Source organism: Panthera pardus, unplaced genomic scaffold (genome assembly GCF_024362965.1).
Source record: "Panthera pardus isolate Hobbes unplaced genomic scaffold, ASM2436296v1 HiC_scaffold_15, whole genome shotgun sequence".
NCBI lineage: Eukaryota > Metazoa > Chordata > Mammalia > Carnivora > Felidae > Panthera > Panthera pardus.
The window spans coordinates 51353266-51368504 of record NW_026526710.1 but is presented as its reverse complement, the minus strand read 5'-3'; the positions used below and the strand labels follow the sequence as shown (position 1 = coordinate 51368504).

Genomic DNA, 15239 nt, shown 5'->3' with positions numbered 1-15239 from the left:
GTAGACTAGTCAAAATCTGCTACTTCATTCAGCACCCCTGCCCCCCAAAAAAGATTTATCCTTCTGTTAGGAGACTGATCTTCAAGGCACCCTCCAACTTCCCCAGCGAGTTGATGTTAGTTAGCACTGAATCCACCTTCTTCCTCCCCACAGCAAACCTCCCTCGATCCAATGGGCTCCAACACGCAAGCTGACTTCAAACACTGTCATCCTCGGCAGCCAGCGCCATCCTGGTCACGGAGCCAAACACCAACCTACCTATCAACCTGTAAACTGACACTTCAGCCAAAACCAAATCCAGATGCAAACCACGACCCAACCACCATCTCCTGACCCCCTGGCGCTTAGATTCCCTCACCCTGCCAAACCTGCTCTTCTCCATCTGCTTCCTAGTCCCCTCCAGCTCTCCTAACTACAAGGCTTCTAGTTTCACGTGGTGCTTAGCTACCGACCTAGAAGTCACACAACCTTTGTGATTACGCCATTTGGGACACATACAAAAAATCCCTCACCTTTTGGACATCTTCAGCCTGTCCATCCCTAACCCTAGACGAGTCCCACTGCCCACGTGTTCTGTTCCAACTTCCAGGATATTAACATCACAGACAAAGTTCTGAGTCCACGGTCCAGCCATGCTAAGTAGCCAGATGGAGGGGCCCTCACCGCTCTTTACAAGCCCTCTCTTGGACGCCCCTCACCACCCCCTCCCGTGTGTGCACCCTCATGGACCACCCCACAGAATCCTGGCCTCTGACTCTACAGTGTCACCTCCTCACACTCAAGTCCCCTCCACCTCACTTTCACCTCACACTCCCTTTGCTCCCCTCTGAGTCCTTCCTCCTTTTCAAGGATCATGCTCGCCTCACTTGTACACTTGACTGCATCCTCTTCAGCCTCAGAAGCCTGGTTCCACAACACTCCTGTCTTCTTTCACACTCACCAACTTCACTAGCCTCTCTCCCGAGGTAACTTTTAGGCAAACTGCGCCTGAAGGCTTTTGTCCCTCCCGTCTCCACGAAAAAAATACTCTTAAAAACTGAACTGTCAACATTTACAAATCAGGACACTTCACTTGAAAAATCAAGATTCCTGGCTTCTCTGGTAAACTAGAATCCTCTGCCACCACTGAATGAGCACACCCAAATCGCAAAATCCCAGGAGCTGATTACTGGTGGCCCCCTTTCAATGGGTATTTGCCATCTCCAATGCACCACATTACTCTTTCTTCATCCCTGGTCAAAAGACTCTCACGCTCCTTACCTCCCAGTCTCACAGACGGCCACCACCACACCAGCCCACTGCTTGCAATTAACAGGCTCTGCTCCTTCCAGTTCTAAAAGACGTTTCCCTCAACTATCCCAATTCAAGCTACACCCCCCTTCCCCCTCCCCACAATATTTCCTTCAAGGAAGGGTCCACACTCACTGTCCCACTTAGCACTATGCACTTACTCCTACACCCCCTGTAATGTGATTTCCACTGGTACCTCTCTGCTGAAACTGAAGAGAGCAGAGAAAGCAAGGAAGTGGAAGAACGCTTTTCACATTTCTGCCTGCTCAACAGCACTGGACATAGGTGCCTGTCATCCTTCAGAAGGTCTTCCACCTGGGCTTTTCTCCTGCTACAGAAATCACATAGACCTTCCGTGGTTAGAGACCTAGCGACACCTCTGAATGACACACGGGCCCTGTCAGCATACGCCGTCCCTGTAACACTGCCACCAGCAAACCCAGCTTTCAGAGTTTCCCCAAGGACAAAAACAACAGGAAAAAGACTCAGTCTAAAACCGACCACAGTCTCACACCTCTGAAGGTAAGCACACTGATTTACTAAACACATACTGATCACTTTGCTGGTAGGGACTGGTGCTTAAGAGACCGGTAAAACAAGGTCCCTGCCCTTGCTTAGGAATTCAGTCTAGAATGGACACAGATGGATACAATGACAGTGTCGACATAATACTTGATATGATAAGGGGGAAAAAAGAAGCACAAAAGAGAAGTCCAGGGAGGGCCAGAGCAGCTTGCTGAGAGAAACACTGGAGCCGCCCTCGGCATCAACAGATCCACTGTCACCATTTTAGTCCAGGCCCCCTGCAATTCTCCCAACTGGCCACCAGGCCTCCTTTTTAGTCATCCTAAACTCTCTCCCAAATCCATTCTCCACACTGCAGCAGGGGTGGTCTGCTTAAAATTCAAAACAGAGCTCTCTCCTGCCCAAAACCTCTCAACAGCACTGCAAATATGGTCCTGCCACATCTGCCCCATGCGGATTTTTCTCTCTCATCTCACCCCACCTTCTGTGGCACCAGCGACCCCTCAGCCACACGGATTTTGCAGTTCCTTAAACAGAATGAGTTCTCCTCAGTGACACAGTCTCTGCACACACCATTCTTTTCCCCTGGAATCCTCTTGCCACCACTCTCTGTATGAAAACCATTTTGAACCCTGGGTCTCAACTGAAATGTCATTTCCCCTGTTTACTTGTTTCTATTTCTGTCTGCCCCATTACATTGTGTGATCAAAACAAAACCAAGTCTGTTTTATTCACTTTGTATTCACAGTGTCTGGCATGCAACACGCTACCAATATTTGCTTGATGAGGACATAAAGGACTCCTCTTCTAGAGTCCTGATGTAAGCATCCCCTCAGGTTCATTTCTCAATCATCTCTACCACTCCCTATTTTTAGCACCCCAATGCTAATCATGCTTATCTGTCCTGTCCAGACCTGACCTGTCCTCCCAAGATCAAGTATTGTAACTATGATGCCCGCAGGATAATTCCACCTGGAGTCCCATTCTGATACTTGCAATCGGACATGTCTCAAGACACATTCATTAACTATCCTCAAACAAAATTTATTTTCCTGTTGCTGTCGACTTTAACATCCTCTTACAGGCTGAGTGACTGACTTCTCTCTTTCTTTAACTCATTGACAAGAACAACTGCTTCCATCTCTAAAAATGCACTTGTATGTTCCTATACACACAAGTAATTGACCTAGTGCATTAGTCTCATTTTCCTGCCTCTTATCTTTTAAAGTATGGGCACATTAAAGCTAAATTCTGATGTCTACCAATACTCCCATCAAAATCCTTCAATGGCTCCTTGCTGCCTTCAAAGTTCATACTATTCAAAGCTCCTATCGGGGTGCCTGGGTGGCTCAGTCGGTTGGGCGTCCGACTTCAGCTCAGGTCACGATCTCACGCGGTCCGTGAGTTCGAGCCCTGCGTCGGGCTCTGGGCTGATGGCTCAGAGCCTGGAGCCTGCTTCCAGTTCTGTGTCTCCCTCTCTCTCTGCCCCTCCCCCGTTCATGCTCTGTCTCTCTGTCCCAAAAATAAATAAACGTTAAGAAAAAAAAAAAAAAAGCTCCTATCAATCTTGTCCACACTATTCTCACAAGGCAGTCCAATTTGGTGGTTAGGACCAAAAACTCTGCAGCCAGACTGCCATGCTAAACGCACAGAAACAAGGACAGATGCAGATCCCTCTGTACTACTGTTCCTTCATCTGTACAATGGGGATAATGATAAAAAGTATTTACCTCTGAGGTGCCTGGGTGGCTCAGTCAGTTAAGCATCTGACTCTTGATTTCGGCTCAGGTCACACTGACACTGCAGAGCCTGCTTGGGATTCTCTCTCTCTCTTCCCCTCACTTTCTCTCTCTGTCCCACCATGTGCACTCTCTCTCAAAATAAATAAACTTTTTAAAAAAGCATTTACCTCCAAGTGTTGTTACAAAGACTTAAGTGATAAGGAGAACCCTTAGAATAGTTCTCGGCGCAGGTCAGTGCCATATACATTGTGTTTTACCACCCCATCTCCAATTATCAATAGCCTACATCCCAGTCTATCTGAACCAAGTCACTCTTCCTTAAAGCTTTTCACTTTCCCTTCCAAGGTAAAAGCCCACAGCTGATAAGCACCAGCCGTTAAGCTGCCAGTATTCCACCCCTCTTGAAGGGCATTTCCTGTCAATAGCTTCCACCACAAAGCGCCTTTCTCTCCAGGAGTGTCCTTTATATCTCAAGCACTGAAATTCCCCAGAGGTTGCTCATCAAAAGATTTCCAGCCCTGTTCAAAGACTGTTAGTCTACAATTAACCATCCTCTTCTTCCCTCTACTTTCTCAATTCTCTCCTAAATTTCAGATCAAAGGCAATCCCACCACCATTTTCCATGCCCCGTGGCAAAGGTGTTTTAGTTCTCCTGTGTCCCTAATCTGGGTAAAAGTTGAAACTTTCATGACTACTACATCCCTGCAACAGTTCTATTATATCAGATAGTGTTCCCTTTGCATGGAAACACTTCAATTAAAATTAAGTTCTGCAATGTTATTATGAGCAGAATATGGATGGACTTCAATACCTGAAGCAGCCAACCCTCACCATCATGACAGTGCTGCCCTCTAACCCTCTAAAGTCCTTGCTATGCACAGGAACTTGGGAATAATAGTAAACTGTATTAATAACCCAGCTCATTCCTAGGGATGGAAAAATAAGAGTTATTACCAGAAAACTTAACCTTAAGGAAAATAATAAATCATAAAATGTAATGTGTAATTTCCAAAGAACAACCCAGTAACTTAACATATGGCCTTCTCAATGCAATGCAAATTCTGCTCCTTTTAATAACTGAACTGATACTTGAAATAAACATTTTTTTTTAATGAGAAGGAAGTCATAACTACCAAAGACACTAAAATATAGCAAAAACCATGACATCTTAAAAAGTCTCTAAATCACCTTATGGCACTCCAGAAGGCTTTACCTAGTGTCTCTTAGGTCTTACGGCTGAGGTTGTCAACTAAAAAAGAAATATACCGAAGCCTAAAGAGGTCTTTACAGAACCAAAAAGAATCATATGCTCTCTGTAACCTCCGAAATCATAACCTGCCATGACTGTAAAATATTCTTATAAACACTTACAAGAATTTATTTTATGATTTACAACAATTTAAAGGAATTCTAAAAATTAGAGGAGAAATGGGTCCATAAACCAGAGAAGCACTCTCAACACTCATCACTATTACTACAGCTGCCCTAAACAATCCTCAACATTCCTTCTCCTTAAGGACCAAAGGGGTTTCACACTGAGGACATCTCTAAAGACAAAAGTACAAGGAAAACAGTAGAGCAGAAACTAAGCTGAACTGTTAATCGTTCATTTATAACTTCAAAAAGAATTAAGTCGTAAGATCTAGGCAGGACTAACCAAAGTGTAGTCCTTAGAGAGCAAATTGCTTATACCTACTCCATGAAAAGGTACATACAGAGATTGAGAGTAAGCATTTATAAATTCTGACCGAAATTTGACAGAAATTTTATATCTATTAAACCTAATGATTTTAAAAATCTGGGAGTTACATAACGCATGACAAAGGAGGGGTGTTAAAAACTGGTCCTTCAGGAATGTTTGCTTCTGGGAAGATGGAGTAGATGTACTTTTTCCTATTCTTCCCATTAACTATAAAAAATTTGAACTGCATATAAAACAAACATAAGACTCTCAGATGTGCAAAGAAGGCAGACTAGACCTCAGGCCCTGAGGAGCAACACAATGGTGTGTTTCCTGGGTTTTATTTTTGCCTCATACATCCCAGACTTGGAGCTGAATAAGCTGGCAACCTGGGAATGCCAACGGGCAGAGACAAAATAAATCCCAACAAAAGCCTGTTTTCTCTAGCCGAAGGACCAGAAATGGAACATCCTACCAAGACAGAAGACTCTTACAGGGAAAAAAACCAAAACCAAAACAAAGCCCTCTACTCCAGGCAAATAATACAGAAAAACCTGTGGTCTAACCTAGGCCAGCAAAGGTTAGGTGAGTAGCTTAGACTTCCATGTTCTCACCAGGCTGTAACAAGGCACTCAAGCCCCTCCACGGTACAGTGACACTGACAAGGCCAAACAGGGAGCCCAGGCTTTCATCCACGTCAGCTGGCATCAAGGCACCCTTCCACACCACCACCCTCAGAAACCCTGGACCTCTACCCCACCTGGTAAACAAAACACTCTACTTCTGGGTCAAGGAAGCCCAAGTAGGGAGCCTGCACATCTAATTCCTCTAAGCAATAACAAAACAGCACCACATGCTGCCCCCTGCCTCTACTGGAGTGGTGTCAAAAAGAAGCCAGCTAAAACAAGGGCTTAAATAAGATCCAAAATTTCATAGAATGTGAAAATTTCCAGGTTTTAATTTTAAAAATCACCCATCATACCAAAAGTTAGGATAAATTCAAACTCAATGAAAAACACATCAGTAGACACCAAAACTAAAATGACTTATCAGAATTATCTGCCAATGATTATAACACAGCTGTGACAGAAATGCTTGAACAGATTTCAAACATGCTTGAAACAAATAACCTTAGAAAAGAAATAGAAGATATAAAGAAGAGTCAAAACAGAAATTTTAGAGCTGAAAAATATCAAAATAAAAAGCTAAGTGCATGGACTCAATAGCAGAATGGAAGGAATAGAAAAAATAAAATGAAAAACACAGCAACTGAAATTAAGCTGAACAGAGAAAAATAAAGAAAACAGACAGTAGGGACCTGTGGAACCATAATAAAAGATCTACCATTCAAGTCATCAGTCTTGAAGAGAAAGGAGAAAGAACAAGGACTGAAAAAGTACTCAAAGAAATAATGGTGAAAAATGTCCCACCTATGTAAAAGACATAAACCTACAGATTCAGGAATGTGAGTGAACCCCAAACAGTATAAACCCAAAGAGATCCACACCAAGATGTATCATAATTAAATTTCTGAAAACTAAACTAAAAGAAAACTCCTGACAACAGTGAGAAAAAATGACCCCTTAACCACAGAGGGATAACTGGATGACAACAGATTTCCAATCAGAAACTACAGAGGCCAGAAAAAAGTAGTACATTTTTCAAGTGCTGAAAGAAAAGAACAAGATGGAATCTATGACCAAAGAAAAATACCCTTCAGGAATGAGGAAGAAATCAAGGCAAGGGGTGCCTGGGTGGCTCAGTCGGTTAAGTGTCCAACTTTTGATTTCAGTTCACGTCATGATTTCACAGTTTATGAAGACAGAGTCCTGTCAGGGTCTACACTGGAGCCTGCTTATGATTTTCTCTCTCTCCCTGCCCATCCCCTGCCAAGATTAATTTTAAAATAAATAAATAAATAAAATTGGGGAAGGTAAAGGGATATAAAAGGAAATAAGGTTCCTATACTTCACTTGAACAGGTAAAATGATGATACCAATACACAATGATAGTTATGTATATAAAATGTAACAGCTAAAGAAATGAGTAAAAAAACAATTTTAATTTGTTAAATTAAAATTAATTTGTTTGGGGTGCCTGGGTGACTCAGTCGGTTAAACATCTGACTGGCTCAGGTCATGATCTCATGGTTCATGAGTTCAAGCCCCACGTCAGACTCTGTGCTGACAGCTCAGAGCCTGAAGCCTTCTTCAAATTCTGTGTCTCCCTCTCCCTCTTTAATAAAAAATCTGAAAATTTTTTAAATAAACAGAAATAAAATTTAAATTGTTTAATTTAAGTTAAATTTGAAAACATTCAAAAACAATATAGATAAATCAACATGATTTCCAAAACAAATGTTCAAATAATCCACAGGAAGTAAAGGATATCCAGAGAAACAAAAAACAGAAGGCACAATCAAAAAACAAAAAATAAAACGGCAGACTTAAGTCCTAACAAAAAAATAATTACATTACATGTAAATGGCCTACATGCATCAATGAAAAGACAGGAATTGGCAGAATGCATTAAAAGACATGATCCAACTACATGCTGTCTACAAAAAACATTTCAAATGTAACAATACAGGTTAAAAGAAAAACAATAAAAAAAAAAGATATATTCCCCAGTTAAAAACAAGCAAAAGAAAAAGTAGTGGCAATATTAATATCAGATAAAGTAGAATTCAGAGCAAAGAAAATCACTAGACACAAAGAAGGACATCATATAATGACAGAAAGGGTTAATCCATCAAGAAAACAAAGCAACCCTAGATGTGTATGCACCAGGGAGCGGCAAAATACGTAACTAAAAACTGCCATAACCTACAAGGAAAGACAGCCAAATGCACAAATATACTTGGAGGCTTCAACATCCCTCTCAAGATCTGACACAATATCCAGACAGAAAACCAACAAGTATAGAAGAACTCAACACCACAACCAACCAACAGGATCTAACTGAACAATTCACTCAACAGCAGAAAACACATTCTATTCAAACATTCACAGAACATACACCAAGAGGGACCATATATTGAGCCATAAAATAAGCCTCAACAAATTTAAAACAACTGAAATCACAACATGATTCGGTGTGTTCTCCAATTACAACGGCATCAAACTAGAAATCAAAAACAGAAAGATAACAAGAAAATCTCCAAACACTTGGAAACTAAACAACTTACTCTTTTTTGTTTATGTTTTTATTTTTGAGAGAGAGAGTGTGAGCGGGAGCAGAGGGAAAGACAGAGAGAATCTTAAGCAGGCTCTATGTATGCTCAGCGTGTAACCCAACACGGGGCTGGAGCCCACGACCCTGGGATCACAACCTGAGCCGAAAGCAAAAGTTGGCAAAAAACAAAACCTATCACAATTTGTAGGATACAGCTGAAACAATGTTGAGATGGAAATTTATAGTGCTAAATGCCCTCATGAATATAAATGCAAAAAATTCTCAACAATTACTAGCAAATAGAATTCAGCAATATATAGAGTTACACACCATGACCAAGTGGGGTTTATTCCAGGGATGCAATGCTGGCTCAACTCAAAAGTCAACCAAAATAATCCATCACTATCAACATGCTAAAGAAGGAAAATCACATGACCATACTAGTGCACAAAAAGCACTTGACAAAATTCAACACCCACTCATGATAAAAACTCTCAGAAAGACAGGCATAGTGGGCAACTTCCTCAACTTGATAAAGAGCATCTACAAAAAATTTACAGGTAATAATACACGTAATAGTGCACAGTATCAGTGCCTGGCAATTAATTTTTTCAACTGTAGTATGAATGCCTGACATTAAGCTTTTCATTGCCCAGGCATCCACTTCAAAGACATCATCCCATCTTGAATAAACAGAACAGCCTGCTACACAATTGGATAAAGAACCAGGCTGCCCCACCGATGAAGTCCCCCCACCCACTCTTTTTTAGGAAATGCTATTACACTTAAGTAACTAACCATTGGATAGCTTTCTTTTCCCTTCCCATGCCCTAATTCCCACTCTTATGTTTTAAATTAACCAGTAAAGAGTGAACCTGCAAAACCCTAGACACCTCACCATCTACACCATTAAAAGCAGAACCCCAGGTGTGCATGCTCTACCTGCTGTGTGCCTCAGACGTGGGGTGTACCCTCGAGGACCTGTGTGTAAGAAACCTTATCATCTTGTCAAAGTTCACCATAGATTGTTGCTGAGGTATGTCTTGCAATCATAATAAGAACTTCAAGAGCCAGTCCACAACACTGGCTGCAAAAGGGAAAAGTCTATGAATGGTGAGAGCTCCAGACATTTCTAATCAACAGTATCACTATGGATAAACTGAGACTGGCCCAAACACGATGAAAAACTAAATGCTTTCCCCCTAAAATCAGTAACAAGGCAAAGATGTCCTCTGTCACTATTCTCATTCAACATAGGATTGGAATTTTAGCCAGCGCAAGAAGGCAAGAAGAGGAAATTAAAGTCAAGTTGATTGAAAAGAAATAAAACTGCCCCTATGTATACATGACACAATTATCTATTTAGAAAGTCACAAGGAATCTACAGAAAAAGCAATAAATGGATTCAGCAAGACTGCAGGAACAAGATCAACAGGAGAAAGAAAGTTAATGTTTCTCTACATTAGCAATTAACACATGGACACCAAAGTTTAAAACATGTATCATTTTCAACTGCTCGAAATAAAAATACTGACATGTAAATGTAACAAAACACACAAAAAATTAAAACATAGATTTGTATGATAAAACCACACAATACTAATGAAAGAAATCAAAGATATAAATAAATGGAAAGACACACCATGTTTACGGACTGGAAGACACAACTTAGTAAAATGTCAATCCTCCCCAGACTGATACACAGATCTACTACAATTCCTATCAAAATGCCAGCAAGATTTTTGTATAAATATAAACAAGATTATTCCATAATTTATATGAACAAGCAAAGGAACAAGAATAGTTAAAACAATTCTGAAAAAGGAGAACTGGGAGGAATCAGTCTACACCAACTTATGTCTTACTATACAGCAGAGTAACCGAAACTGTGACAGCGGTGGAGGGACAGACACACAGACCAATGGAATAGAACAGAGAACCCAGGAATGGATTCATGCAAATATACCCAACTGCTTTTTTTTTTTTTTTTTACAAAGACACAACCAATTTGATGAAGGAAAGATGTTGCCTTTTCAACAAATAATGCTGTAACAGCAAAAACTATAAACAACCAGATGTCCTTAAACAGATAAATGGTTGAAAGAACCATAAAAGTACACCCACACTATAAAGTACTACTAACCAACACAAAAGAATCAATTATTGATACACGCAACAACCTAGATGAATCTCCAGAAATTATACTGAGTGAAAAAAAAAAGCGAATTCCAAAAGGGACTCACTGTATGATTCCATTCATAAAACATTTTTGGAATGACATAATGATAGAAATAGAGAACAGATTAGTTATTGCCAGGGCTTAAGGAGCACGTAGGAAGGTAGGAAGCAAGTGGGTATGGCTACAGAACATGCAGAAACCTTGTAGTGGAAATGTTCTGTATCTTGACTATCCAGTGACACGATCATGGGTCTGATACTATACTATAGTTTTACAAAATGACACCACTGAGGGCAAACAGGTAAAGGGCACACAGGGTCTTTCTAAATTCTTATAACCGCATGTGGATCTACAGTTATGCCACAAAAAGTTTAATTTAAAAAAACAAATTGGATCTTCACTCACTGCTCTAAGGTTCATCATCCAAATATTAACACTTCAGAATGGCTCTAGCCTCTTAAGAACTACTTATTAATCTTGGCTTTGTGCTGGACTAAATGAAGACACACAGATATAAATGTAAAATACTATCCCTACCCTCAAACACCATACACTCGAATAGAATGACAGAGGCATTAATCAACACTGAAAGATTTCATAAAGGAGATGGGATTTGAGCAATCAATGATTTATTGAGAAGAAATCATATACAAAGACACGGAGCTAGAAATCAGCACAGTTCCTACGGAGAAAGAGGCATGTACATGTTGTGATGTGGAAAAAAACAGTGTGGTATAATTATGGAAGGTCCTCAAAAGTCACAGAGAGGTCAAATTTCACTTACTCAAAGAATCCTTTCCTCATCAACCCAGACAACCAAAAGCAGCAGCTGCCCCCACCCACAGTCTCTCCAGCATCCTTTACTGTTTCTTTACAGCACTCATCACAAGTTGTAATTATTACATACTTATTTGCATGTTTATTTGCTTAATGCTGTCCCACTTTCAGATATTTCAACTATCTAGTACTGGGTCTGGCACATAATAAGCACTCAATGAGTATTAATTGAACAAGTGAACACACAGTAAGTATTCACTCCTAGTTCTCTCCTAGCGGACTGTTCCTCCACTACCCGTCACTCCGTTCACCTTGGTCCCTCTCTCACCTGCTGCCTCTTTCAGCCAATCTTTTCCCCTGCTCCTCCACCCCGGCCCAGCTCTTAACCCATCACAAAAATAAAAACTCAATATTTTTTAAAATAGTGCATCACAATGGCAATACTGTAATACTCTTCTGAATCTCAACCAATCAAGAACTGTATCCCAAGAAATCTGTTACTGAATAAAAAGTACTAAAGTTGTATATTGTTACATAAGCCTAATATATGTATTGTGTAAACGAACAAGAGCAGAGGAAGTTATTCCTTTCACAGCCTTATTGTCCTGAATATGAGAGTCTTTCCCCAGAACTGGATGGTCCTATCTGGTATAGGGAAAGCTGTTTAGAGAGAGCCAGGACAGTACTCCTCAAGGCTACAAAGTTACGAAAAATAATAAAGAAAGAAACTGCTACAGACCAAAGACTAAGGAGACATAATTACTAAATGCAATGTGGTACCCTGGACTGGATCCTAGAACATAAAGAGAATATTAATGGAAAAACTAGTGAAATCCAAATAGTCTGGAATTCAATTTAAAAAATATAATTTACACACACACATATATATATATATAGGATTAACATGATTGAAATTTAAACTTGTTGATATTATTTTATATCATTAAAAAGAGAAAGAGAGTGTGGCGCCTGGGTGGCTCAGTTGGTTAAGCGTCCAACTTTGGCTCAGGTCATGATCTCGTGGTTCGGGAGTTCGAGCCCCACGAAGGGCTCTGTGCTGACCGCTCAGAGCCTGGGGCCTGCTTCAGATTCTGTGCCTCCCTCTCTCTCTGCGCCTTCCCCACTCGTACTCTCTCTCTCTCTCTCCCTCTCTTTCAAATAAATAAATAAACATTTAAAAAAATTAAAAAAGAGAGAAAAAGAGGGCATGCAAGTTAGCCAAGAGTGAAACTCAGGCCTCAGTTGGGGCTTACAGTTGAAAAACTACACATAGTTATACCTTCATTTTGACTCTTGTCACATGCTCTTACCTGATGCCATGAGAACTAACTTGCTTGCAATCGCTGGAGACCAACAACCAGTTCTGACTTCCTAGCAAGCTCATTCATACACTCAGCAAGCATTTATTAAGTGCCTGCTGCCTACCAGGCACTATGAAGTCTTTGGAGATACAAGGCTTAAAAAAAGAAAGGCACAATCTCTGCTTTCATAAAGCTTATGTCCTTCCGCCTGGAGAAACCAGGCATTTAACAAGTATTTGCATAAATGGTGAGTGTTCCCAAGAGTTTTAGAGCCTGCTTTTTAAAAACCCTACCAAACAATCCATCAGGTATTGGTTCAAGTCGGGTATCACTGATGTTCTCAATAAGGCCTTCGATGTGAACGAATCACCTGAGATCTGTTAACTCACTTTAACAGATACTTTTTCGGTTGATGTGGTTTAGGACCTGAGATTTTGGATTTCTTCCCAACTTCCAGAAGACGAGGATGCTGCTGTTGGTTCACGAACCACACTTTGATTCAGCAAGATTCTGAACTATCATGGAAACATCCCTCAAACTATCATGCAAAAAGCAGGCTCCAAAAAGGCAAGGACACTGCGTCTCTCTTATTCACCACAGTACACACAAGACTTAAAACTATGCCTGAGAGACAGCACTCAATAAACATTCATTTTCGCAATAAATGGATGTATGGTCCTGATAAGCACTGTTCAACAGTAGTCATTGGTCACATCTGGACACTGAACACTGGACATGTAGCTAGTGCAACGGACGAGCTGAATGTTTTTAAACTTAATTTTAATTAATTTAAAGTCAAATGTGGTCAGTAGCTACCACAAGGGACAATCCAAGTCTGGACAAGGATGTGATGTAAAGAGCACTGGATTAATAAGGCCTAGGATTGAACCCCAGCTCTGCTGCTTTAGCTTGTGACCTGTGAAGTTACAACTTCTTCAGGCCTCAACTCCTTCCTCCGTAAAATGAGGACAAGACCCCCCTGCCTCCAACACACTCACACACACACACACACACACACACACACCCCCTTCTCAGAAATTATTATAAATTCATGTAGTAAGCATAAGGTACGATTAAGGTAACATTCTCTGCCCTCCAGAAACAGTTCACAATCACAAGACTACTTTGCCTATTGCCCACACTCGCCAGAAAATGCCAAGCGCCTTGGCTTGAAGGACTGGTTAGTTAGCTCAGTAGCTTTGAGAATGAGGCCAAGGTCACAAGTTTGGAGGAGGGAGGACCCTCACTTAGCAAGGCTGATCAGGTAAGAGAGGCAATGACAATGCACATCAACACAATTCCTGGCAAATCTTTAAATGGGCACTGTGTTGACTGTGGATGAGTAAATGACATTTCATTCATTCGATCTTCCAGGAAGAGCTGCCACATTACCTAAAGCCCGCTACTTCCCAGCCACAGACCTTTGCGAATTCAGGTCCCCTCCGCGGGCAGTGAGCCGGGAAGCCCCCGCCCCGGGCCGCCCGCGTGTCCTCCCCTCCCCCGTCGCGCCGGCCCGGCGAGGGTCAGCCCGGCACCACGGCTCCAAGTACCACGCCGCCGGGCCGAACCCAGGAGCCATATTTAGCTGTATTTCTGGTCAATAAAAGAAACTTCCGTCTCCCAAAGAAGAACGGTTCTAACTCAATGACAAACTAGGACGGAAACTCGCTGCTCGCCGCAGTTGCCAAGCAGAGGCGCCGCGTGTCCGGCAGCCCCGGAGTCCCGGACTCGGACCCCGCGCCGAGCGCGCCCGCGCCCCGGCCACGGCAGCGCCGGCCACAAAGGACGGGGAGACGCGGCCGCGGCCGGGCCTCCCCCTCCTCCTCCCGCCCCGCGCGAGCGGCCGCAGCTCCGGGACGGCCCGGGCGCGGGCGGACACTCACCTCGGTCCGCGCGCGGCGGCGGCGGCGGCAGCGGGCGCTCCTCGGGGCCGGCCCGGGCGGTCGCGGCGCGGTCCCGCGGGCCGCAGCGCGGGCGCTACTCTCGGGCCGCCGTCCGCCGCGCCGCCTCCTCGGCCACTGCCGGCGGCTCCCCCGGCGGGCGGGCGGGCCCGGCGCGGGCCCCGCCTCCGCCGCGCCCGCCCCCGCCTCCGCGCCGGGCCTCGCGGGCTCGGCGCGCTACTCCCGGTCGCCCCGCATGCCGCCGCCGCTGCCGCTCGCTCAGGGCCGCCTCACGCGGCGGGCCGGGCCGCAAGGCCGCCCGCGCAGGCCGCTGGGGCGCAGTGCTCTCGGCGCGCGGCGTGCTCGGCGGCGGCGGCGGCGGCCCGTGCGGCTGCGCGGGGGAGGCGGGGGCGCCGCGCGCTCACCCGGATGCGCCGTCCCCCGCCCCTGCGGCGAGCCCACCTCGGGGCCGCGGCGCTTCCCTCGGGGCCGCGGCGCGGGCGGGGGGAGGTTCCGGCGTCTCGGCGCCCCCACCCCTGCTTGCCCGACCCGCGGGGCGGCGCGGAGCCGAGGCGCCGCGCGGCCGGCCGTAGCCGTGGGCGGGAGGCTCCGTCCGCGACGGGCTGGGGCCGTGCCGTCCGGGCCGATGGCCTCCACCTAAACCTGTGTACGGACAAAGAGGCCGCCGCA

General features: G+C 43.9%; 1 protein-coding gene across 3 annotated transcripts in view; it reads right to left on the bottom strand.

Moving 5' to 3' along the window:
- GALNT1 (polypeptide N-acetylgalactosaminyltransferase 1) overlaps positions 1-14675 on the bottom strand; it is a 127322-nt gene extending 112647 nt beyond the window's left edge. The window contains exon 1 of one of the 3 annotated variants that reach the window (XM_053902580.1): positions 14553-14675. The gene's annotated coding sequence lies outside the window, so the exon portion shown is untranslated. The remainder of the gene's footprint in view (positions 1-14552) is intronic. The other 2 variants (XM_019465395.2, XM_053902581.1) reach the window with 2 other exon arrangements.
- Between the last annotated feature and the right edge of the window lie 564 nt (positions 14676-15239).